We start from the raw sequence: 26,563 nt of genomic DNA, 5'->3' as shown, positions 1-26,563 counted from the left end.
GAATGAATTAAACTTGATAAATTGAATGAATTAGAGAATTTCTACTCATGAATTACCACTTGCAGTGTGTTTTATTGAATCAATGAATAACGTTTCATTCGTTGAACGTACGATTGAAGTTTTATTTATTCAATGAATGAATGCCTTACGCTCGAGATATTGAATTAACGAGATAAGCTCTGCTACATTAAGTAACACTCGCAGGTTGTTTCATTGAATCATTGAGTGCAGTTTGATTCATTGGATGAATGCAGTTGAACTCAATGAATGACTGTGTTAAGTTTGTTTCTTTAAATCAATGAAAACGTTTGATTTATTGAATGTGCGTTTGCGGTTTGATTGAATAAAAGAATGAATGTACTTTGTTTCTTTGAATGAATGCGTTGAGCTCGAGATATTGAATTTACGAGATAAGCTTTACTCATTGACTTAACACGTACAGTTTGTTTCAGTGAATGTATGAGTGAGTATGAAACAATGAATGAAAGAATGAATGCAGTTTGTTTTAGTAAGTAAATGAGAGCAGTTTGATTCTTTTAATGTAGGATTTACGTTTGTTTCATTCAATCCATAAATAACGTTTCATTCATTGAATGTACGATTGAAGTTTCATTTGTTAAATGAATGAATGCAATTCTTTTTGTTTGAATGAATGCATTAAGCTCGAGACATTGCATCAACGAGAGAAGCTCTACTACTTGAATTAGCACGCGCAGTTTCTTTCGTTGGATTAGTGATTACAGCTTGATTCGTTGAATGAATGATTGCAGTTGGTTTCTTTGAATGAATGCCTTAAGATGGAGATATTGAAGTAAAGAGATTAGCTCGACTTATTGAAATAACATGTGCAGTTTGTTTCAGTCAATGTGTGAGTCTAGTTTGATACATTGAATGAATGACTGAATGCAGTTTGTTTTAGTAAATAAATGAGTGCACTTTGATTTCTTAACTGTATGGTTTGCGTTTGTTTCATTGAATGCAAAAATAACGTTTGATTCATTGGATGCATGATTGAAGGTTCATTCACTGAATGAACGAATGCAGTTTTATTCAAGAATGAATGAATGCAGTTTCAGTCTTTGAATGTATCAGTTATGCTTGAGATATTGAAATAATGAGAGAAGCTCTACTCATGAAGTAAACATTTGCAGTTTGTTTCAATGAGTAGAGTTTGATTCACTGAATGAATGCAGTTGGAATGCTTAAATGAACGTGTTAATTTTCTTTCATTGAATCAATGAGCAACGTTTGATGTATTGAATGTACGATTGCTGTTTGATTGAATAACAGAATGAATGTACTTTGTTTCTTTGAATTAATGCCTTGAGCTCGAGATTGAATTAACGAGATAAGCTTTACTCATTGAATTAACACGTACAGTTTGTTTCAGTGCATGTATGTGTTCAGTTTGATGCCTTTAATGTAGGAATTACGTTTGTTTCATTCAATCCATAAATAACGTTTGATTCTTTGAATGCATGATTCCAGCTCGAATCTAGGTTGATTCAAGAATGAATTAATTCAGTTTTCAGTCTTTGAAAGAATGAATTAGGCTTGAGAAATTGAATGAATTGGAGAATTTCTACTCATTGAATTACCACTTGCAGTGTTTTTTTTTAATCAATGAGTAACGTTTCCTTCATTGAACGTACGATTGAAGTTTTATTTATGCATTGAATGAATGCCTTAAGCTCGAGATATAGAATTAACGAGATAAGCTTTACTCATTGAATTAACACGTACAGTTCCTTTCAGTGAATGCATGAGTGCAGTTTGAAACAATCAATGAATGAAGGAATGCAGTTTGTTTTAGCAAGTCAATGAGTGCAGTTTGATTCATTTAATGTAGGATTTATGTTTGTTTCATTCAATCCATAAATAACGTTTGATTCATTGAATGCATGATTCTAGATCGATTCTAGTTTGATTCAAGAATGAATTAATTCAGTTATCAGTGTTTGAAGGAATGAATTAAGATTGATAAATTGAATGAATTAGAGAATTTCTACTCATTGAATTACCACTTGTTTTATTGAATCAATGAGTAACGTTTCCTTCATTGAACGTACGTTTGAAGTTTTATTTATTCATTGAATGAATGCCTTAAGCTCGAGATATTGAATTAACGAGATAAGCTGTGCTACATTAAGTAACACTCGCAGGTTGTTTCATTGATTCATTGAGTGCAGTTTGATTCATTGGATGAATGCAGTTGAACTCAATGAATGACTGTGTTAAGTTTCTTTCAATCAATGAAAACGTTTGATTTATTGAATGTACGATTGCGGTTTGATTGAATAAAAGAATGAATGTACTTTGTTTCTTTGAGTGAATGCGTTGAGCTCGAGATATTGAATTTACGAGATAAGCTTTACTCATTGACTTAACACGTACAGTTTGTTTCCGTGAATGCATGAGTGCAGTTTGAAACAATGAATGAATGAATGAATGCAGTTTGTTTTAGTAAGTAAATGAGTGCAGTTTGATTCCTTTAATGTGGGATTTACGTTTGTTTCATTCAATCCATAAATAGCGTTTCATTCATTGAATGTACGATTGAAGTTTCATTTGTTAAATGAATGAATGCAATTTGTTTCATTGAATGACTGCATTAGGCTCGAGAGATTGAATTAACGAGATGTACAATACTACATGAAGTAACACTCGCAGTTTGTTTCATTGAATGATGAGTGCAGTTGGATTCATTGGATGAATGCAGTTGAACTCACTGAATGACTGTGTTAAGTTTGTTCCTTTAAATCAATGAAAACGATCGATGTATTGAATGTACGATTGCGGTTTGATTTAATAACAGAATGAATGTACTTTGTTTCTTTGAATGAATGCGTTGAGCTCGAGATATCGAATTAACGAGATAAGCTTTACTCATTGAATTAACACGTACAGTTTGTTTCAGTGCATATATGAGTGAAACATTGAATGAATGAATGAATGCAGATTGTTTTAGTAAGTAAATGAGTGCAGTTTGATGCCTTTAATGTTCGATTTACGTTTGTTTCATTCAATCCATAAATAACGTTTGATTCTTTGAATGCATGATTCCAGCTCCAATCTGGGTTGATTCAAGAATGAATTAATTCAGTTTTCAGTCTTTGAAAGAATGAATTCAGCTTGATAAATTGGAGAATTTCTACTCATTGAATTACCACTTGTAGAGTGTTTTATTGAATCAATGAGTAACGTTTCCTTCATTGAACGTACGATTGAAGTTTTATTTATTCATTGAATGAATGACTTACGCTCGAGATATTGAATTAACGAGATAAGCTTTACTCATTGAATTAACACGTACAGTTTGTTTCAGTGAATGCATGAGTGCAGTTTGATACAATGAATGAATGTACGTTGTTTCTTTGAATGAATGCCTTACGCTCGTGATATTGAATTAACGAGATAAGCTTAACTCAGTGAATTAACACGTACTATTTGTTTCAGTGAATGTATGAGTGAGTATGAAACAATGAATGAAAGAATGAATGCAGTTTGTTTTAGTAAGTAAATGAGAGCAGTTTGATTCTTTTAATGTAGGATTTACGTTTGTTTCATTCAATCCATAAATAACGTTTCATTCATTGAATGTACGATTGAAGTTTCATTTGTTAAATGAATGAATGCAATTTTTTTTGTTTGAATGAATGCATTAAGCTCGAGACATTGCATCAACGAGAGAAGCTCTACTACTTGAATTAGCACGCGCAGTTTCTTTCGTTGGATTAGTGATTACAGCTTGATTCGTTGAATGAATGATTGCAGTTGGTTTCTTTGAATGAATGCCTTAAGATGGAGATATTGAAGTAAAGAGATTAGCTCGACTTATTGAAATAACATGTGCAGTTTGTTTCAGTCAATGTATGAGTGTAGTTTGATACATTGAATGAATGACTGAATGCAGTTTGTTTTAGTAAATAAATGAGTGCACTTTGATTTCTTAACTGTATGGTCTGCGTTTGTTTCATTGAATGCAAAAATAACGTTTGATTCATTGGATGCATGATTGAAGGTTCATTCACTGAATGAACGAATGCAGTTTTATTCAAGAATGAATGAATGCAGTTTCAGTCTTTGAATGTATCAGTTATGTTTGAGATATTGAAATAATGAGAGAAGCTCTACTCATGAAGTAAACATTTGCAGTTTGTTTCAATGAGTAGAGTTTGATTCACTAAATGAATGCAGTTGGAATGCTTAAATGAACGTGTTAATTTTCTTTCATTGAATCAATGAGCAATGTTGGATGTATTGAATGTACGATTGCTGTTTGATTGAATAACAGAACGAATGTACTTTGTTTCTTTGAATGAATGCCTTGAGCTCGAGATATTGAATTAACGAGATAAGCTTTACTCATTGAATTAACACGTACAGTTTGTTTCAGTGCATGTATGTGTTCAGTTTGATGCCTTTAATTTACGTTTACGTTTGTTTCATTCAATCCATAAATAACGTTTGATTCTTTGAATGCATGATTCCAGCTCGAATCTAGGTTGATTCAAGAATGAATTAATTCAGTTTTCAGTCTTTAAAAGAATGAATTAAGCTTGAGAAATTGAATGAATTGGAGAATTTCTACTCATTGAATTACCACTTGCAGTGTTTTTTTTTGAATCAATGAGTAACGTTTCCTTCATTGAACGTACGATTGAAGTTTTATTTATGCATTGAATTAATGCCTTAAGCTCGAGATATAGAATTAACGAGATAAGCTTTACTCATTGAATTAACACGTACAGTTTCTTTCAGTGAATGCATGAGTGCAGTTTGAAACAATCAATGAATGAATGAATGCAGTTTGTTTTAGCAAGTCAATGAGTGCAGTTTGATTCATTTGATGTAGGATTTACGTTTGTTTTATTCAATCCATAAATAACGTTTGATTCATTGAATGCATGATTCTAGATCGATTCTAGTTTGATTCAAGAATGAATTAATTCAGTTATCAGTGTTTGAAGGAATGAATTAAGATTGATAAATTGAATGAATTAGAGAATTTCTACTCATTGAATTACCACTTGTTTTATTGAATCAATGAGTAGCGTTTCCTTCATTGAACGTACGATTGAAGTTTTATTTATTCATTGAATGAATGCCTTAAGCTCGAGATATTGAATTAACGAGATAAGCTTTACTCATTGAATTAACACGTACAGTTTCTTTCAGTGAATGCATGAGTGCAGTTTGAAACAATGAATGAATGAATGAATGCAGTTTGTTTTAGTAAGTAAATGAGTGCAGTTTGATTCATTTAATGTAGGATTTACGTTTGTTTCATTCAATCCATAAATAACGTTTGATTCATTGAATGCATGATTCTAGATCGATTCTAGTTTGATTCAAGAATGAATTAATTCAGTTATCAGTGTTTTAAGGAATGAATTAAACTTGATAAATTGAATGAATTAGAGAATTTCTACTCATGAATTACCACTTGCAGTGTGTTTTATTGAATCAATGAATAACGTTTCATTCATTGAACGTACGATTGAAGTTTTATTTATTCAATGTATGAATGCCTTACGCTCGAGATATTGAATTAACGAGATAAGCTCTGCTACATTAAGTAACACTCGCAGGTTGTTTCATTGAATCATTGAGTGCAGTTTGATTCATTGGATGAATGCAGTTGAACTCAATGAATGACTGTGTTAAGTTTGTTTCTTTAAATCAATGAAAACGTTTGATTTATTGAATGTGCGATTGCGGTTTGATTGAATAAAAGAATGAATGTACTTTGTTTCTTTGAATGAATGCGTTGAGCTCGAGATATTGAATTTACGAGATAAGCTTTACTCATTGACTTAACACGTACAGTTTGTTTCCGTGAATGCATGAGTGCAGTTTGAAACAATGAATGAATGAATGAATGCAGTTTGTTTTAGTAAGTAAATGAGTGCAGTTTGATTCCTTTAATGTAGGATTTACGTTTGTTTCATTCAATCCATAAATAGCGTTTCATTCATTGAATGCATGATTGAAGTTTCATTTGTTAAATGAATGAATGCAATTTGTTTCATTGAATGACTGCATTAGGCTCGAGAGATTGAATTAACGAGATGTACAATACTACATGAAGTAACACTCGCAGTTTGTTTCATTGAATGATGAGTGCAGTTGGATTCATTGGATGAATGCAGTTGAACTCACTGAATGACTGTGTTAAGTTTGTTCCTTTAAATCAATGAAAACGATCGATGTATTGAATGTACGATTGCGGTTTGATTTAATAACAGAATGAATGTACTTTGTTTCTTTGAATGAATGCGTTGAGCTCGAGATATCGAATTAACGAGATAAGCTTTACTCATTGAATTAACACATAGTTTGTTTCAGTGCATATATGAGTGCAGTTTGAAACATTGAATGTAGGATTTACGTTTGTTTCATTGAATCCATAAATAACGTTTGATTCATTGAATGCATGGTTCTAGATCGATTCTAGTTTGATTCCAGAATGAATTAATTCAGTTATCAGTGTTTTGTTTCAGTGAATGTATGAGAACCGTTTGAAACAATGAATGAAAGAATGAATGCAGTTTGTTTTAGTAAATAACGTTAGATTCATTGGATGCATGATTGAAGGTTCATTCATTGAATGAACGAATGCAGTTTTATTCAAGAATGAATGAATGCAGTTTCAGTCTTTGAATGAATCAGTTATGCTTGAGATATTGAAATAATGAGAGAAGGTCTACCCATGAAGTAAACATTTGCAATTTGTTTCAATGAGTAGAGTTTGATTCACTGAATGATTGCAGTTGGAATGCTTAAATGAACGTGTTACTTTTCTTTCATTGAATCAATGAGCAACGTTGATTCATTGAATGTACGATTGAAGTTTCACTTGTTGAATGAATGAATGCAGTTTGTTTCATTGAATGAATGCATTAAGCTGGAGGCATTGAATTAACGAGAGAAGCTCTACTACTTGAATTAGCACTCGCAGTTTGTTTATTGAATCAGTGAGTGCAGTTTGATTCGTTGAATGAATGAATGCAGTTCTTTGAATGAATGATTGCAGTTGGCATCTTTACCGTAAGATGAAGAAATTGAATTAATGCGATAAGCTCTCCTCATTGAAATAACATGTGCAGTTTCTTTTAGTGAATGCATGAGCGCAGATTGATACACTGAAGGAATGAATGAATGAATGCAGTTTCCTTTAGTAAATAAATGAGGGCAGTTTTATTCAATGAGTAACGTTTCCTTCATTGAACGTACGATTGAAGTTTTATTTATTCAATGAATGAATGCAATTTGTTTCATTGAATGACTGCATTAGGCTCGAGAGATTGAATTAACGAGATGTGCTCTACTACATGAAGTAACACTCGCAGTGTTTCATTGAATCATTCAGTGCAGTTTGTTTCATTGGATGAATGCAGTTGAACTCAATGAATGACTGTGTTAAGTTTGTTCCTTTAAATCAATGAAAACGATTGATTTATTGAATGTACGATTGCTGTTTGATTGAATAACAGAATGAATGTACTTTGTTTCTTTGAATGAATGCCTTGAGCTCGAGATATTGAATTAACGAGATAAGCTTTACTCATTGAATTAACACGTACAGTTTGTTTCAGTGCATGTATGTGTGCAGTTTGTAACATTGAATGAATGAATGAATGCAGATTGTTTTAGTAAGTAAATGAGTGCAGTTTGATGCCTTTAATGTTCGATTTACGTTTGTTTCATTCAATCCATAAATAACGTTTGATTCTTTGAATGCATGATTCCAGCTCGAATCTAGGTTGATTCAAGAATGAATTAATTCAGTTTTCAGTCTTTGAAAGAATGAATTAAGCTTGAGAAATTGAATGAATTGGAGAATTTCTACTCATTGAATTACCACTTGTAGAGTGTTTTATTGAATCAATGAGTAACGTTTCCTTCATTGAACGTACGATTGCAGTTTTATTTATTCATTGAATGAATGACTTACGCTCGAGATATTGAATTAACGAGATAAGCTTTACTCATTGAATTAACACGTACAGTTTGTTTCAGTGAATGCATGAGTGCAGTTTGATACAATGACTGAATGTACGTTGTTTCTTTGAATGAATGCCTTACGCTCGAGATATTGAATTAACGAGATAAGCTTAACTCAGTGAATTAACACGCACTATTTGTTTCAGTGAATGTATGAGTGAGTATGAAACAATGAATGAAAGAATGAATGCAGTTTGTTTTAGTAAGTAAATGAGAGCAGTTTGATTCTTTTAATGTAGGATTTACGTTTGTTTCATTCAATCCATAAATAACGTTTCATTCATTGAATGTACGATTGAAGTTTCATTTGTTAAATGAATGAATGCAATTCTTTTTGTTTGAATGAATGCATTAAGCTCGAGACATTGCATCAACGAGAGAAGCTCTACTACTTGAATTAGCACGCGCAGTTTCTTTCGTTGGATTAGTGATTACAGCTTGATTCGTTGAATGAATGATTGCAGTTGGTTTCTTTGAATGAATGCCTTAAGATGGAGATATTGAAGTAAAGAGATTAGCTCGACTTATTGAAATAACATGTGCAGTTTGTTTCAGTCAATGTGTGAGTCTAGTTTGATACATTGAATGAATGACTGAATGCAGTTTGTTTTAGTAAATAAATGAGTGCACTTTGATTTCTTAACTGTATGGTTTGCGTTTGTTTCATTGAATGCAAAAATAACGTTTGATTCATTGGATGCATGATTGAAGGTTCATTCACTGAATGAACGAATGCAGTTTTATTCAAGAATGAATGAATGCAGTTTCAGTCTTTGAATGTATCAGTTATGCTTGAGATATTGAAATAATGAGAGAAGCTCTACTCATGAAGTAAACATTTGCAGTTTGTTTCAATGAGTAGAGTTTGATTCACTGAATGATTGCAGTTGGAATGCTTAAATGAACGTGTTACTTTTCTTTCATTGAATCAATGAGCAACGTTGATTCATTGAATGTACGATTGAAGTTTCACTTGTTGAATGAATGAATGCAGTTTGTTTCATTGAATGAATGCATTAAGCTGAAGACATTGAATTAACGAGAGAAGTTCTACTACTTGAATTAGCACTCACAGTTTGTTTATTGAATCAGTGAGTGCAGTTTGATTCATTGGATGAATGCAGTTGAACTCAATGACTGACTGTGTTAAGTTGGTTTCTTTAAATCAATGAAAACGTTTGATTTATTGAATGTACGATTGCGGTTTGATCGAATAAAAGAATGAATGTACTTTGTTTCTTTGAATGAATGCGTTGAGCTCGAGATATTGAATTAACGAGATAAGCTTTACTCATTGAATTAACACATACAGTTTGCTTCAGTGCATGTATGAGTGCAGTTTGAAACAATAAATGAATGAATGAATGCAGATTGTTTTAGTAAGTAAATGAGTGCAGTTTGATGCCTTTAATGTTCGATTTACGTTTGTTTCATTCAATCCATAAATAACGTTTGATTCTTTGAATGCATGATTCCAGCTCGAATCTAGGTTGATTCAAGAATGAATTAATTCAGTTTTCAGTCTTAGAAAGAATGAATTAAGCTTGATAAATTGAATGAATTGGAGAATTTCTACTCATTGAATTACCACTTGTAGAGTGTTTTATTGAATCAATGAGTAACGTTTCCTTCATTGAACGTACGATTGCAGTTTTATTTATTCATTGAATGAATGACTTACGCTCGAGATATTGAATTAACGAGATAAGCTTTACTCATTGAATTAACACGTACAGTTTGTTTCAGTGAATGCATGAGTGCAGTTTGATACAATGAATGAATGTACGTTGTTTCTTTGAATGAATGCCTTACGCTCGTGATATTGAATTAACGAGATAAGCTTAACTCAGTGAATTAACACGTACTATTTGTTTCAGTGAATGTATGAGTGAGTATGAAACAATGAATGAAAGAATGAATGCAGTTTGTTTTAGTAAGTAAATGAGAGCAGTTTGATTCTTTTAATGTAGGATTTACGTTTGTTTCTTTCAATCCATAAATAACGTTTCATTCATTGAATGTACCATTGAAGTTTCATTTGTTAAATGAATGAATGCAATTTTTTTGTTTGAATGAATGCATTAAGCTCGAGACATTGCATCAACGAGAGAAGCTCTACTACTTGAATTAGCACGCGCAGTTTCTTTCGATGGATTAGTGATTACAGCTTGATTCGTTGAATGAATGATTGCAGTTGGTTTCTTTGAATGAATGCCTTAAGATGGAGATATTGAAGTAAAGAGATTAGCTCGACTTATTGAAATAACATGTGTAGTTTGTTTCAGTCAATGTATGAGTGTAGTTTGATACATTGAATGACTGACTGAATGCAGTTTGTTTTAGTAAATAAATGAGTGCACTTGGTTTTCTTTCCTGTATGGTTTGCGTTTGTTTCATTGAATGCAAAAATAACGTTTGATTCATTGGATGCATGATTGAAGGTTCATTCATTGAATGAACGAATGCAGTTTTATTCAAGAATGAATGAATGCAGTTTCAGTCTTTGAATGTATCAGCTATGCTTGAGATATTGAAATAATGAGAGAAGCTCTACTCATGAAGTAAACATTTGCAGTTTGTTTCAATGAGTAGAGTTTGATTCACCGAATGAATGCAGTTGGAATGCTTAAATGAACGTGTTACTTTTCTTTCATTGAATCAACGAGCAACGTTTGATGTATTGAATGTAGGATTGCTGTTTCACTTGTTGAATGAATGAATGCAGTTTGTTTCATTGAATGAATGCATTAAGCTGAAGACATTGAATTAACGAGAGAAGTTCTACTACTTGAATTAGCACTCACAGTTTGTTTATTGAATCAGTGAGTGCAGTTTGATTCATTGGATAAATGCAGTTGAACTCAATGACTGACTGTGTTAAGTTGGTTTCTTTAAATCAATGAAAACGTTTGATTTATTGAATGTACGATTGCGGTTTGATCGAATAAAAGAATGAATGTACTTTGTTTCTTTGAATGAATGCCTTGAGCTCGAGATATTGAATTTACGAGATAAGCTTTACTCATTGAATTAACACATACAGTTTGCTTCAGTGCATGTATGAGTGCAGTTTGAAACAATAAATGAATGAATGAATGCAGATTGTTTTAGTAAGTAAATGAGTGCAGTTTGATGCCTTTAATGTTCGATTTACGTTTGTTTCATTCAATCCATAAATAACGTTTGATTCTTTGAATGCATGATTCCAGCTCGAATCTAGGTTGATTCAAGAATGAATTAATTCAGTTTTCAGTCTTTGAAAGAATGAATTAAGCTTGAGAAATTGAATGAATTGGAGAATTTCTACTCATTGAATTACCACTTGTAGAGTGTTTTATTGAATCAATGAGTAACGTTTCCTTCATTGAACGTACGATTGCAGTTTTATTTATTCATTGAATGAATGACTTACGCTCGAGATATTGAATTAACGAGATAAGCTTTACTCATTGAATTAACACGTACAGTTTGTTTCAGTGAATGCATGAGTGCAGTTTGATACAATGAATGAATGTACGTTGTTTCTTTGAATGAATGCCTTACGCTCGTGATATTGAATTAACGAGATAAGCTTAACTCAGTGAATTAACACGTACTATTTGTTTCAGAGAATGTATGAGTGAGTATGAAACAATGAATGAAAGAATGAATGCAGTTTGTTTTAGTAAGTAAATGAGAGCAGTTTGATTCTTTTAATGTAGGATTTACGTTTGTTTCTTTCAATCCATAAATAACGTTTCATTCATTGAATGTACCATTGAAGTTTCATTTGTTAAATGAATGAATGCAATTTTTTTTGTTTGAATGAATGCATTAAGCTCGAGACATTGCATCAACGAGAGAAGCTCTACTACTTGAATTAGCACGCGCAGTTTCTTTCGATGGATTAGTGATTACAGCTTGATTCGTTGAATGAATGATTGCAGTTGGTTTCTTTGAATGAATGCCTTAAGATGGAGATATTGAAGTAAAGAGATTAGCTCGACTTATTGAAATAACATGTGCAGTTTGTTTCAGTCAATGTATGAGTGTAGTTTGATACATTGAATGACTGACTGAATGCAGTTTGTTTTAGTAAATAAATGAGTGCACTTGGTTTTCTTTCCTGTATGGTTTGCGTTTGTTTCATTGAATGCAAAAATAACGTTTGATTCATTGGATGCATGATTGAAGGTTCATTCATTGAATGAACGAATGCAGTTTTATTCAAGAATGAATGAATGCAGTTTCAGTCTTTGAATGTATCAGTTATGCTTGAGATATTGAAATAATGAGAGAAGCTCTACTCATGAAGTAAACATTTGCAGTTTGTTTCAATGAGTAGTTTGATTCACCGAATGAATGCAGTTGGAATGCTTAAATGAACGTGTTACTTTTCTTTCATTGAATCAATGAGCAACGTTTGATGTATTGAATGTAGGATTGCTGTTTCACTTGTTGAATGAATGAATGCAGTTTGTTTCATTGAATGAATGCATTAAGCTGAAGACATTGAATTAACGAGAGAAGTTCTACTACTTGAATTAGCACTCACAGTTTGTTTATTGAATCAGTGAGTTCAGTTTGATTCATTGGATGAATGCAGTTGAACTCAATGACTGACTGTGTTAAGTTGGTTTCTTTAAATCAATGAAAACGTTTGATTTATTGAATGTACGATTGCGGTTTGATCGAATAAAAGAATGAATGTACTTTGTTTCTTTGAATGAATGCGTTGAGCTCGAGATATTGAATTTACGAGATAAGCTTTACTCATTGAATTAACACATACAGTTTGCTTCAGTGCATGTATGAGTGCAGTTTGAAACAATAAATGAATGAATGAATGCAGATTGTTTTAGTAAGTAAATGAGTGCAGTTTGATGCCTTTAATGTTCGATTTACGTTTGTTTCATTCAATCCATAAATAACGTTTGATTCTTTGAATGCATGATTCCAGCTCGAATCTAGGTTGATTCAAGAATGAATTAATTCAGTTTTCAGTCTTTGAAAGAATGAATTAAGCTTGAGAAATTGAATGAATTGGAGAATTTCTACTCATTGAATTACCACTTGTAGAGTGTTTTATTGAATCAATGAGTAACGTTTCCTTCATTGAACGTACGATTGCAGTTTTATTTATTCATTGAATGAATGACTTACGCTCGAGATATTGAATTAACGAGATAAGCTTTACTCATTGAATTAACACGTACAGTTTGTTTCAGTGAATGCATGAGTGCAGTTTGATACAATGAATGAATGTACGTTGTTTCTTTGAATGAATGCCTTACGCTCGTGATATTGAATTAACGAGATAAGCTTAACTCAGTGAATTAACACGTACTATTTGTTTCAGAGAATGTATGAGTGAGTATGAAACAATGAATGAAAGAATGAATGCAGTTTGTTTTAGTAAGTAAATGAGAGCAGTTTGATTCTTTTAATGTAGGATTTACGTTTGTTTCTTTCAATCCATAAATAACGTTTCATTCATTGAATGTACCATTGAAGTTTCATTTGTTAAATGAATGAATGCAATTTTTTTTGTTTGAATGAATGCATTAAGCTCGAGACATTGCATCAACGAGAGAAGCTCTACTACTTGAATTAGCACGCGCAGTTTCTTTCGATGGATTAGTGATTACAGCTTGATTCGTTGAATGAATGATTGCAGTTGGTTTCTTTGAATGAATGCCTTAAGATGGAGATATTGAAGTAAAGAGATTAGCTCGACTTATTGAAATAACATGTGCAGTTTGTTTCAGTCAATGTATGAGTGTAGTTTGATACATTGAATGACTGACTGAATGCAGTTTGTTTTAGTAAATAAATGAGTGCACTTGGTTTTCTTTCCTGTATGGTTTGCGTTTGTTTCATTGAATGCAAAAATAACGTTTGATTCATTGGATGCATGATTGAAGGTTCATTCATTGAATGAACGAATGCAGTTTTATTCAAGAATGAATGAATGCAGTTTCAGTCTTTGAATGTATCAGTTATGCTTGAGATATTGAAATAATGAGAGAAGCTCTACTCATGAAGTAAACATTTGCAGTTTGTTTCAATGAGTAGTTTGATTCACCGAATGAATGCAGTTGGAATGCTTAAATGAACGTGTTACTTTTCTTTCATTGAATCAATGAGCAACGTTTGATGTATTGAATGTAGGATTGCTGTTTCACTTGTTGAATGAATGAATGCAGTTTGTTTCATTGAATGAATGCATTAAGCTGAAGACATTGAATTAACGAGAGAAGTTCTACTACTTGAATTAGCACTCACAGTTTGTTTATTGAATCAGTGAGTTCAGTTTGATTCATTGGATGAATGCAGTTGAACTCAATGACTGACTGTGTTAAGTTGGTTTCTTTAAATCAATGAAAACGTTTGATTTATTGAATGTACGATTGCGGTTTGATCGAATAAAAGAATGAATGTACTTTGTTTCTTTGAATGAATGCGTTGAGCTCGAGATATTGAATTTACGAGATAAGCTTTACTCATTGAATTAACACATACAGTTTGCTTCAGTGCATGTATGAGTGCAGTTTGAAACAATAAATGAATGAATGAATGCAGATTGTTTTAGTAAGTAAATGAGTGCAGTTTGATGCCTTTAATGTTCGATTTACGTTTGTTTCATTCAATCCATAAATAACGTTTGATTCTTTGAATGCATGATTCCAGCTCGAATCTAGGTTGATTCAAGAATGAATTAATTCAGTTTTCAGTCTTTGAAAGAATGAATTAAGCTTGATAAATTGGAGAATTTCTACTCATTGAATTACCACTTGTAGAGTGTTTTATTGAATCAATGAGTAACGTTTCCTTCATTGAACGTAAGATTGAAGTTTTATTTATTCATTGAATGAATGCCTTAAACTCGAGATATGGAATTAACGAGATAAGCTTTACTCCTTGAATTAACACGTACACTTTGTTTCAGTGAATGCATGAGTGCAGTTTGAAACCATGAATGAATGAATGCAGTTTCTTTTAGTAAGTAAATGAGTGCAGTTTGATTCATTTAATGTAGGATTTACGTTTGTTTCATTCAATCCATAAATAACGTTTGATTCATTGAATGCATGATTCTAGATCGATTCAAGTTTGATTCAAGAATGAATTAATTCAGTTATCAGTGTTTGAAGGAATGAATTAAGATTGATAAATTGAATGAATTAGAGAATTTCTCCTCATTGAATTACCACTTGTTTTATTGAATCAATGAGTAACGTTTCCTTCATTGAACGTACGATTGAAGTTTTATTTATTCATTGAATGAATGCCTTAAGCTCGAGATATTGAATTAACGAGATAAGCTTTACTCATTGAATTAACACGTACAGTTTCTTTCAGTGAATGCATGAGTGCAGTTTGAAACAATGAATGAATGAATGAATGAATGCAGTTTGTTTTAGTAAGTAAGTGAGTGCAGTTTGATTCATTTAATGTAGGATTTACGTTTGTTTCATTCAATCCATAAATAACGTTTGATTCATTTAATGCATGATTCTAGATCGATTCTAGTTTGATTCCAGAATGAATTAATTCAGTTATCAGTGTTTTAAGGAATGAATTAAGCTTGATAAATTGAATGAATTAGAGAATTTCTACTCATGAATTACCACTTGCAGTGTGTTTTATTGAATCAATGAATAACGTTTCATTCATTGAACGTACGATTGAAGTTTTATTTATTCAATGAATGAATGCCTTACGCTCGAGATATTGAATTAACGAGATAAGCTCTGCTACATTAAGTAACACTCGCAGGTTGTTTCATTGAATCATTGAGTGCAGTTTGATTCATTGGATGAATGCAGTTGAACTCAATGAATGACTGTGTTAAGTTTGTTTCTTTAAATCAATGAAAACGTTTGATTTATTGAATGTACGATTGCGGTTTGATTGAATAAAAGAATGAATGTACTTTGTTTCTTTGATTGAATGCGTTGAGCTCGAGATATTGAATTTACGAGATAAGCTTTACTCATTGACTTAACACGTACAGTTTGTTTCCGTGAATGCATGAGTGCAGTTTGAAACAATGAATGAATGAATGAATGAATGCAGTTTGTATTAGTAATTAAATGAGTGCAGTTTGATTCCTTTAGTGTAGGATTTACGTTTGTTTCATTCAATCCATAAATAGCGTTTCATTCATTGAATGCATGATTGAAGTTTCATTTGATAAATGAATGAATGCAATTTGTTTCATTGAATGACTGCATTAGGCTCGAGAAATTGTATTAACGAGATGTACAATACTACATGAAGTAACACTCGCAGTTTGTTTCATTGAATGATGAGTGCAGTTGGATTCATTGGATGAATGCAGTTGAACTCACTGAATGACTGTGTTAAGTTTGTTCCTTTAAATCAATGAAAACGATCGATGTATTGAATGTACGATTGCGGATTGATTTAATAACAGAATGAATGTACTTTGTTTCTTTGAATGAATGCGTTGAGCTCGAGATATCGAATTAACGAGATAAGCTTTACTCATTGAATTAACACATAGTTTGTTTCAGTGCATATATGAGTGCAGTTTGAAACATTGAATGTAGGATTTACGTTTGTTTCATTCAATCCATAAATAACGTTTGATTCATTGAATGCATGGTTCTAGATCGATTCTAGTTTGATTCCAGAATGAATTAATTCAGTTATCAGTGTTTTAAGGAATGAATTAAGCTTGATAAATTGAATGAATTAGAGAATTTCTACTCAAGAATTACCACTTGCAGTGTGTTGTATTGAATCAATGAGTAACGTTTCATTAATTGAACGTACGATTGAAGTTTTATTTATTCATTGAATGAATGACTTACGCTCGAGATATTGAATTAACGAGATAAGCTTAACTCATTGAATTGACACGTACTGTTTGTTTCAGTGAATGTATGAGAACAATTTGAAACAATGAATGAAAGAATGAATGCAGTTTGTTTTAGTAAATAACGTTAGATTCATTGGATGCATGATTGAAGGTTCATTCATTGAATGAACGAATGCAGTTTTATTCAAGAATGAATGAATGCAGTTACAGTCTTTGAATGAATCAGTTATGCTTGAGATATTGAAATAATGAGAGAAGGACTACCCATGAAGTAAACATTTGCAATTTGTTTCAATGAGTAGAGTTTGATTCACTGAATGATTGCAGTTGGAATGCTTAAATGAACGTGTTACTTTTCTTTCATTGAATCAATGAGCAACGTTGATTCATTGAATGTACGATTGAAGTTTCACTTGTTGAATGAATGAATGCAGTTTGTTTCATTGAATGAATGCATTAAGCTGGAGACATTGAATTAACGAGAGAAGCTCTACTACTTGAATTAGCACTCGCAGTTTGTTTATTGAATCAGTGAGTGCAGTTTGATTCGTTGAATGAATGAATGCAGTTCTTTGAATGAATGATTGCAGTTGGCATCTTTGCCGTAAGGTGAAGAAATTGAATTAATGCGATAAGCTCTACTCATTGAAATAACATGTGCAGTTTCTTTTAGTGAATGCATGAGCGCAGATTGATACACTGAAGGAATGAATGAATGCAGTTTCCTTTAGTAAATAAATGAGGGCAGTTTTATTCAATGAGTAACGTTTCCTTCATTGAACGTACGATTGAAGTTTTATTTATTCAATGAATGAATGCAATTTGTTTCATTGAATGACTGCATTAGGCTCGAGAGATTGAATTAACGAGATGTGCTCTACTACATGAAGTAACACTCGCAGTGTTTCATTGAATCATTCAGTGCAGTTTGTTTCATTGGATGAATGCAGTTGAACTCAATGAATGACTGTGTTAAGTTTGTTCCTTTAAATCAATGAAAACGATTGATGTATTGAATGTACGATTGCTGTTTGATTGAATAACAGAATGAATGTACTTTGTTTCTTTGAATGAATGCCTTGAGCTCGAGATATTGAATTAACGAGATAAGCTTTACTCATTGAATTAACACGTACAGTTTGTTTCAGTGCATGTATGTGTGCAGTTTGTAACATTGAATGAATGAATGAATGCAGATTGTTTTAGTAAGTAAATGAGTGCAGTTTGATGCCTTTAATGTTCGATTTACGTTTGTTTCATTCAATCCATAAATAACGTTTGATTCATTGGATGCATGATTGAAGGTTCATTCACTGAATGAACGAATGCAGTTTTATTCAAGAATGAATGAATGCAGTTTCAGTCTTTGAATGTATCAGTTATGCTTGAGATATTGAAATAATGAGAGAAGCTCTACTCATGAAGTAAACATTTGCAGTTTGTTTCAATGAGTAGAGTTTGATTCACTGAATGAATGCAGTTGGAATGCTTAAATGAACGTGTTAATTTTCTTTCATTGAATCAATGAGCAACGTTTGATGTATTGAATGTACGATTGCTGTTTGATTGAATAACAGAATGAATGTACTTTGTTTCTTTGAATTAATGCCTTGAGCTCGAGATATTGAATTAACGAGATAAGCTTTACTCATTGAATTAACACGTACAGTTTGTTTCAGTGCATGTATGTGTTCAGTTTGATGCCTTTAATGTAGGAATTACGTTTGTTTCATTCAATCCATAAATAACGTTTGATTCTTTGAATGCATGATTCCAGCTCGAATCTAGGTTGATTCAAGAATGAATTAATTCAGTTTTCAGTCTTTGAAAGAATGAATTAGGCTTGAGAATTTGAATGAATTGGAGAATTTCTACTCATTGAATTACCACTTGCAGTGTTTTTTTTTGAATCAATGAGTAACGTTTCCTTCATTGAACGTACGCTTGAAGTTTTATTTATGCATTGAATGAATGCCTTAAGCTCGAGATATAGAATTAACGAGATAAGCTTTACTCATTGAATTAACACGTACAGTTCCGTTCAGTGAATGCATGAGTGCAGTTTGAAACAATCAATGAATGAAGGAATGCAGTTTGTTTTAGCAAGTCAATGAGTGCAGTTTGATTCATTTAATGTAGGATTTACGTTTGTTTCATTCAATCCATAAATAACGTTTGATTCATTGAATGCATGATTCTAGATCGATTCTAGTTTGATTCAAGAATGAATTAATTCAGTTATCAGTGTTTGAAGGAATGAATTAAGATTGATAAATTGAATGAATTAGAGAATTTCTACTCATTGAATTACCACTTGTTTTATTGAATCAATGAGTAACGTTTCCTTCATTGAACGTACGATTGAAGTTTTATTTATTCATTGAATGAATGCCTTAAGCTCGAGATATTGAATTAACGAGATAAGCTTTACTCATTGAATTAACACGTACAGTTTGTTTCCGTGAACGCATGAGTGCAGTTTGAAACATTGAATGAATGAATGAATGCAGATTGTTTTAGTAAGTAAATGAGTGCAGTTTGATGCCTTTAATGTTCGATTTACGTTTGTTTCATTCAATCCATAAATAACGTTTGATTCTTTGAATGCATGATTCCAGCTCCAATCTGGGTTGATTCAAGAATGAATTAATTCAGTTTTCAGTCTTTGAAAGAATGAATTAAGCTTGATAAATTGGAGAATTTCTACTCATTGAATTACCACTTGTAGAGTGTTTTATTGAATCAATGAGTAACGTTTCCTTCATTGAACGTACGATTGAAGTTTTATTTATTCATTGAATGAATGACTTACGCTCGAGATATTGAATTAACGAGATAAGCTTTACTCATTGAATTAACACGTACAGTTTGTTTCAGTGAATGCATGAGTGCAGTTTGATACAATGAATGAATGTACGTTGTTTCTTTGAATGAATGCCTTACGCTCGTGATATTGAATTAACGAGATAAGCTTAACTCAGTGAATTAACACGTACTATTTGTTTCAGTGAATGTATGAGTGAGTATGAAACAATGAATGAAAGAATGAATGCAGTTTGTTTTAGTCAGTAAATGGGAGCAGTTTGATTCTTTTAATGTAGGATTTACGTTTGTTTCATTCAATCCATAAATAACGTTTCATTCATTGAATGTACGATTGAAGTTTCATTTGTTAAATGAATGAATGCAATTTTTTTTTGTTTGAATGAATGCATTAAGCTCGAGACATTGCCTCAACGAGAGAAGCTCTACTACTTGAATTAGCACGCGCAGTTTCTTTCGTTGGATTAGTGATTACAGCTTGATTCGTTGAATGAATGATTGCAGTTGGTTTCTTTGAATGAATGCCTTAAGATGGAGATATTGAAGTAAAGAGATTAGCTCGACTTATTGAAATAACATGTGCAGTTTGTTTCAGTCAATGTGTGAGTCTAGTTTGATACATTGAATGAATGACTGAATGCAGTTTGTTTTAGTAAATAAATGAGTGCACTTTGATTTCTTAACTGTATGGTTTGCGTTTGTTTCATTGAATGCAAAAATAACGTTTGATTCATTGGATGCATGATTGAAGGTTCATTCACTGAATGAACGAATGCAGTTTTATTCAAGAATGAATGAATGCAGTTTCAGTCTTTGAATGTATCAGTTATGCTTGAGATATTGAAATAATGAGAGAAGCTCTACTCATGAAGTAAACATTTGCAGTTTGTTTCAATGAGTAGAGTTTGATTCACTGAATGAATGCAGTTGGAATGCTTAAATGAACGTGTTAATTTTCTTTCATTGAATCAATGAGCAACGTTTGATGTATTGAATGTACGATTGCTGTTTGATTGAATAACAGAATGAATGTACTTTGTTTCTTTGAATTAATGCCTTGAGCTCGAGATATTGAATTAACGAGATAAGCTTTACTCATTGAATTAACACGTACAGTTTGTTTCAGTGCATGTATGTGTTCAGTTTGATGCCTTTAATGTAGGAATTACGTTTGTTTCATTCAATCCATAAATAACGTTTGATTCTTTGAATGCATGATTCCAGCTCGAATCTAGGTTGATTCAAGAATGAATTAATTCAGTTTTCAGTCTTTGAAAGAATGAATTAGGCTTGAGAATTTGAATGAATTGGAGAATTTCTACTCATTGAATTACCACTTGCAGTGTTTTTTTTTGAATCAATGAGTAACGTTTCCTTCATTGAACGTACGCTTGAAGTTTTATTTATGCATTGAATGAATGCCTTAAGCTCGAGATATAGAATTAACGAGATAAGCTTTACTCATTGAATTAACACGTACAGTTCCGTTCAGTGAATGCATGAGTGCAGTTTGAAACAATCAATGAATGAAGGAATGCAGTTTGTTTTAGCAAGTCAATGAGTGCAGTTTGATTCATTTAATGTAGGATTTACGTTTGTTTCATTCAATCCATAAATAACGTTTGATTCATTGAATGCATGATTCTAGATCGATTCTAGTTTGATTCAAGAATGAATTAATTCAGTTATCAGTGTTTGAAGGAATGAATTAAGATTGATAAATTGAATGAATTAGAGAATTTCTACTCATTGAATTACCACTTGTTTTATTGAATCAATGAGTAACGTTTCCTTCATTGAACGTACGATTGAAGTTTTATTTATTCATTGAATGAATGCCTTAAGCTCGAGATATTGAATTAACGAGATAAGCTTAACTCATTGAATTAACACGTACAGTTTGTTTCCGTGAACGCATGAGTGCAGTTTGAAACATTGAATGAATGAATGAATGCAGATTGTTTTAGTAAGTAAATGAGTGCAGTTTGATGCCTTTAATGTTCGATTTACGTTTGTTTCATTCAATCCATAAATAACGTTTGATTCTTTGAATGCATGATTCCAGCTCCAATCTGGGTTGATTCAAGAATGAATTAATTCAGTTTTCAGTCTTTGAAAGAATGAATTAAGCTTGATAAATTGGAGAATTTCTACTCATTGAATTACCACTTGTAGAGTGTTTTATTGAATCAATGAGTAACGTTTCCTTCATTGAACGTACGATTGAAGTTTTATTTATTCATTGAATGAATGACTTACGCTCGAGATATTGAATTAACGAGATAAGCTTTACTCATTGAATTAACACGTACAGTTTGTTTCAGTGAATGCATGAGTGCAGTTTGATACAATGAATGAATGTACGTTGTTTCTTTGAATGAATGCCTTACGCTCGTGATATTGAATTAACGAGATAAGCTTAACTCAGTGAATTAACACGTACTATTTGTTTCAGTGAATGTATGAGTGAGTATGAAACAATGAATGAAAGAATGAATGCAGTTTGTTTTAGTCAGTAAATGGGAGCAGTTTGATTCTTTTAATGTAGGATTTACGTTTGTTTCATTCAATCCATAAATAACGTTTCATTCATTGAATGTACGATTGAAGTTTCATTTGTTAAATGAATGAATGCAATTTTTTTTTGTTTGAATGAATGCATTAAGCTCGAGACATTGCATCAACGAGAGAAGCTCTACTACTTGAATTAGCACGCGCAGTTTCTTTCGTTGGATTAGTGATTACAGCTTGATTCGTTGAATGAATGATTGCAGTTGGTTTCTTTGAATGAATGCCTTAAGATGGAGATATTGAAGTAAAGAGATTAGCTCGACTTATTGAAATAACATGTGCAGTTTGTTTCAGTCAATGTATGAGTGTAGTTTGATACATTGAATGAATGACTGAATGCAGTTTGTTTTAGTAAATAAATGAGTGCACTTTGATTTCTTAACTGTATGGTCTGCGTTTGTTTCATTGAATGCAAAAATAACGTTTGATTCATTGGATGCATGATTGAAGGTTCATTCACTGAATGAACGAATGCAGTTTTATTCAAGAATGAATGAATGCAGTTTCAGTCTTTGAATGTATCAGTTATGTTTGAGATATTGAAATAATGAGAGAAGCTCTACTCATGAAGTAAACATTTGCAGTTTGTTTCAATGAGTAGAGTTTGATTCACTAAATGAATGCAGTTGGAATGCTTAAATGAACGTGTTAATTTTCTTTCATTGAATCAATGAGCAACGTTTGATGTATTGAATGTACGATTGCTGTTTGATTGAATAACAGAATGAATGTACTTTGTTTCTTTGAATGAATGCCTTGAGCTCGAGATATTGAATTAACGAGATAAGCTTTACTCATTGAATTAACACGTACAGTTTGTTTCAGTGCATGTATGTGTTCAGTTTGATGCCTTTAATGTTCGATTTACGTTTGTTTCATTCAATCCATAAATAACGTTTGATTCATTGAATGCATGATTCTAGATCGATTCTAGTTTGATTCAAGAATGAATTAATTCAGTTATCAGTGTTTGAAGGAATGAATTAAGATTGATAAATTGAATGAATTAGAGAATTTCTACTCATTGAATTACCACTTGTTTTATTGAATCAATGAGTAACGTTTCCTTCATTGAACGTACGATTGAAGTTTTATTTATTCATTGAATGAATGCCTTAAGCTCGAGATATTGAATTAACGAGATAAGCTTTACTCATTGAATTAACACGTACAGTTTCTTTCAGTGAATGTATGAGTGCAGTTTGAAACAATGAATGAATGACTGAATGCAGTTTGTTTTAGTAAGTAAATGAGTGCAGTTTGATTCATTTAATGTAGGATTTACGTTTGTTTCATTCAATCCATAAATAACGTTTGATTCATTGAATGCATGATTCTAGATCGATTCTAGTTTGATTCCAGAATGAATTAATTCAGTTATCAGTGTTTTAAGGAATGAATTAAACTTGATAAATTGAATGAATTAGAGAATTTCTACTCATGAATTACCACTTGCAGTGTGTTTTATTGAATCAATGAATAACGTTTCATTCGTTGAACGTACGATTGAAGTTTTATTTATTCAATGAATGAATGCCTTACGCTCGAGATATTGAATTAACGAGATAAGCTCTGCTACATTAAGTAACACTCGCAGGTTGTTTCATTGAATCATTGAGTGCAGTTTGATTCATTGGATGAATGCAGTTGAACTCAATGAATGACTGTGTTAAGTTTGTTTCTTTAAATCAATGAAAACGTTTGATTTATTGAATGTGCGATTGCGGTTTGATTGAATAAAAGAATGAATGTACTTTGTTTCTTTGAATGAATGCGTTGAGCTCGAGATATTGAATTTACGAGATAAGCTTTACTCATTGACTTAACACGTACAGTTTGTTTCCGTGAATGCATGAGTGCAGTTTGAAACAATGAATGAATGAATGAATGCAGTTTGTTTTAGTAAGTAAATGAGTGCAGTTTGATTCCTTTAATGTAGGATTTACGTTGTTTCATTCAATCCATAAATAGCGTTTCATTCATTGAATGCATGATTGAAGTTTCATTTGTTAAATGAATGAATGCAATTTGTTTCATTGAATGACTGCATTAGGCTCGAGAGATTGAATTAACGAGATGTACAATACTACATGAAGTAACACTCGCAGTTTGTTTCATTGAATGATGAGTGCAGTTGGATTCATTGGATGAATGCAGTTGAACTCACTGAATGACTGTGTTAAGTTTGTTCCTTTAAATCAATGAAAACGATCGATGTATTGAATGTACGATTGCGGTTTGATTTAATAACAGAATGAATGTACTTTGTTTCTTTGAATGAATGCGTTGAGCTCGAGATATCGAATTAACGAGATAAGCTTTACTCATTGAATTAACATATATGAGTGCAGTTTGAAACATTGAATGTAGGATTTACGTTTGTTTCATTGAATCCATAAATAACGTTTGATTCATTGAATGCATGGTTCTAGATCGATTCTAGTTTGATTCCAGAATGAATTAATTCAGTTATCAGTGTTTTGTTTCAGTGAATGTATGAGAACCGTTTGAAACAATGAATGAAAGAATGAATGCAGTTTGTTTTAGTAAATAACGTTAGATTCATTGGATGCATGATTGAAGGTTCATTCATTGAATGAACGAATGCAGTTTTATTCAAGAATGAATGAATGCAGTTACAGTCTTTGAATGAATCAGTTATGCTTGAGATATTGAAATAATGAGAGAAGGTCTACCCATGAAGTAAACATTTGCAATTTGTTTCAATGAGTAGAGTTTGATTCACTGAATGATTGCAGTTGGAATGCTTAAATGAACGTGTTACTTTTCTTTCATTGAATCAATGAGCAACGTTGATTCATTGAATGTACGATTGAAGTTTCACTTGTTGAATGAATGAATGCAGTTTGTTTCATTGAATGAATGCATTAAGCTGGAGGCATTGAATTAACGAGAGAAGCTCTACTACTTGAATTAGCACTCGCAGTTTGTTTATTGAATCAGTGAGTGCAGTTTGATTCGTTGAATGAATGAATGCAGTTCTTTGAATGAATGATTGCAGTTGGCATCTTTACCGTAAGATGAAGAAATTGAATTAATGCGATAAGCTCTCCTCATTGAAATAACATGTGCAGTTTCTTTTAGTGAATGCATGAGCGCAGATTGATACACTGAAGGAATGAATGAATGAATGCAGTTTCCTTTAGTAAATAAATGAGGGCAGTTTTATTCAATGAGTAACGTTTCCTTCATTGAACGTACGATTGAAGTTTTATTTATTCAATGAATGAATGCAATTTGTTTCATTGAATGACTGCATTAGGCTCGAGAGATTGAATTAACGAGATGTGCTCTACTACATGAAGTAACACTCGCAGTGTTTCATTGAATCATTCAGTGCAGTTTGTTTCATTGGATGAATGCAGTTGAACTCAATGAATGACTGTGTTAAGTTTGTTCCTTTAAATCAATGAAAACGATTGATTTATTGAATGTACGATTGCTGTTTGATTGAATAACAGAATGAATGTACTTTGTTTCTTTAAATGAATGCCTTGAGCTCGAGATATTGAATTAACGAGATAAGCTTTACTCATTGAATTAACACGTACAGTTTGTTTCAGTGCATGTATGTGTGCAGTTTGTAACATTGAATGAATGAATGAATGCAGATTGTTTTAGTAAGTAAATGAGTGCAGTTTGATGCCTTTAATGTTCGATTTACGTTTGTTTCATTCAATCCATAAATAACGTTTGATTCTTTGAATGCATGATTCCAGCTCGAATCTAGGTTGATTCAAGAATGAATTAATTCAGTTTTCAGTCTTTGAAAGAATGAATTAAGCTTGAGAAATTGAATGAATTGGAGAATTTCTACTCATTGAATTACCACTTGTAGAGTGTTTTATTGAATCAATGAGTAACGTTTCCTTCATTGAACGTACGATTGCAGTTTTATTTATTCATTGAATGAATGACTTACGCTCGAGATATTGAATTAACGAGATAAGCTTAACTCAGTGAATTAACACGCACTATTTGTTTCAGTGAATGTATGAGTGAGTATGAAACAATGAATGAAAGAATGAATGCAGTTTGTTTTAGTAAGTAAATGAGAGCAGTTTGATTCTTTTAATGTAGGATTTACGTTTGTTTCATTCAATCCATAAATAACGTTTCATTCATTGAATGTACGATTGAAGTTTCATTTGTTAAATGAATGAATGCAATTCTTTTTGTTTGAATGAATGCATTAAGCTCGAGACATTGCATCAACGAGAGAAGCTCTACTACTTGAATTAGCACGCGCAGTTTCTTTCGTTGGATTAGTGATTACAGCTTGATTCGTTGAATGAATGATTGCAGTTGGTTTCT

Source organism: Chiloscyllium plagiosum, unplaced genomic scaffold (assembly GCF_037043375.1).
Source record: "Chiloscyllium plagiosum isolate Xiang-an unplaced genomic scaffold, Cpla_swu_hap1 HiC_scaffold_44, whole genome shotgun sequence".
NCBI classification, from domain to species: domain Eukaryota; kingdom Metazoa; phylum Chordata; class Chondrichthyes; order Orectolobiformes; family Hemiscylliidae; genus Chiloscyllium; species Chiloscyllium plagiosum.
This window is presented reverse-complemented; position numbering follows the sequence as displayed.